The sequence below is a fragment of the Wasmannia auropunctata genome, unplaced genomic scaffold (genome assembly GCF_000956235.1).
Source record: "Wasmannia auropunctata unplaced genomic scaffold, wasmannia.A_1.0 LD312121.1, whole genome shotgun sequence".
NCBI classification, from domain to species: Eukaryota; Metazoa; Arthropoda; class Insecta; order Hymenoptera; family Formicidae; genus Wasmannia; species Wasmannia auropunctata.
In genome coordinates this window covers 1-1,526 of record NW_012050769.1, presented here as the reverse complement: position 1 = coordinate 1,526, position 1,526 = coordinate 1, and the positions used below count along the sequence as shown (strand labels likewise).

Here is a 1,526-nt window from a genome sequence, read left to right as displayed (position 1 = left end):
TTAATATCTTATTATAAGGTATCATTTGACACAAAGTCCAGTCTCAAAATTGAGGGCCCAAAAAAACAGACGAAAAAAACTATCTTTTTTTGGGTCACTCTTATGATTGCCATCATTGCCTTTCTCGATCGGGCAGAATGCAGAGCTCGACATGTACGTTCTCGGGGCATATCTGCGCGAGGCTTACAACGAATTCTTGGGTAACACGTACACGCCGGACATTATGAAAACGCGTACGACGGAGCATCCCCTGTCGATCTTATCGGCCAACTTGTTAATGCCGGCTTGTGGCCTCCGACGAAAGGTCAGATATGGATGGAAAACTTCAATTGGCAACCAATACCAGTTGGTTAGTAAATAAATAGATTAAATGTTTCTCTTTAATCCATTAAAACGATTTTTCCAAATCAGAATACAAATATAATATAATCCACAAAATTATTTTCTATACTTTCTCAAAGTGTTTTACAAAATTGATCATAACAGACACAGTATACATATATTACAAAGTACAAATCTAATCAGATAATATATCCAAATAAAGAAATTTTCTAAATGTTTGATTTATTTTTTTAATATCGGCAAATTCTTGCAGACTACTTGGAATTGAAAAAGGACACATTGTTGCTAGGTTCTCTGTGTCCGAATTTTATTTCACAGACAAACCAGATATTGCAAACAATCAAAACACGGAAGATGCTAGCGCAATATCAATCTTTATTCGATTATCTTTCTAAACATACTGAAAGAAATATCAGTACTCCATCGGACGTGGCTCTCTTGTATGCTACTTTAGAAACATTGGTAAGTATGCAATGTCAAAAATAAAACAAAGTAATTATACTTCTTAATAAACTTAAATACTATATATTATTTTTTTAAATTGTATTTCATCAAAATCTTTTTAAAAGAGGAGATTATCTTTAAAACTTTTTTTTCTTTTTTTATAAAAAAAATTACGATTAAAGAAAATTCTCACATGTCATGTCTCTCATTTTTTGTAACATTTGTATAATAAAAATTTGTCAATTTAAAATAAAGTTTTCTGAAAAATTCTTACACTTTTTGAAAATTTTTTTTCAAAAATTATAAAATGAGAAAGTCTTAGAATATTTTAGAATTTACATATATGAAGAATTCTAGAAAAGATGTAGAATTTCTCAGAACTTTTGAAAAGTGCAAAAATTTGTATTAAATACCTCAGAAATTTTTTAAAAAGTTATAAAATTTTACAGAAAGAGTGATGGCAAAAAAACCTGTTTTTTCGCCCATTTTAAAAGACTCATTTTTTGGACCTCAAATTTCAAATTTTTTTGCATGCCAAATAGAACTATATGATGTAACATTAATCCTAGAGAAATTTTAAGATGAGCATAGACACGGTTCCGAAGATATGTAGGGGTGTTAGTGATGGTTTCTCATCACTTTCATGGAAATAATCATTTTCACCCCCTTGTATCTCTACCTATGCTCATCTTGAAATTTTACTGGGATTAATGTTTCATCTAATAGTACTATTTGCCATA

At 30.0% G+C, this 1,526-nt stretch overlaps 1 pseudogene; it reads left to right on the top strand.

Moving 5' to 3' along the window:
* Positions 1 to 136: 136 nt before the first annotated feature.
* Positions 137 to 804, top strand: LOC105460985 (annotated as a pseudogene).
* Positions 805 to 1,526: the final 722 nt, after the last annotated feature.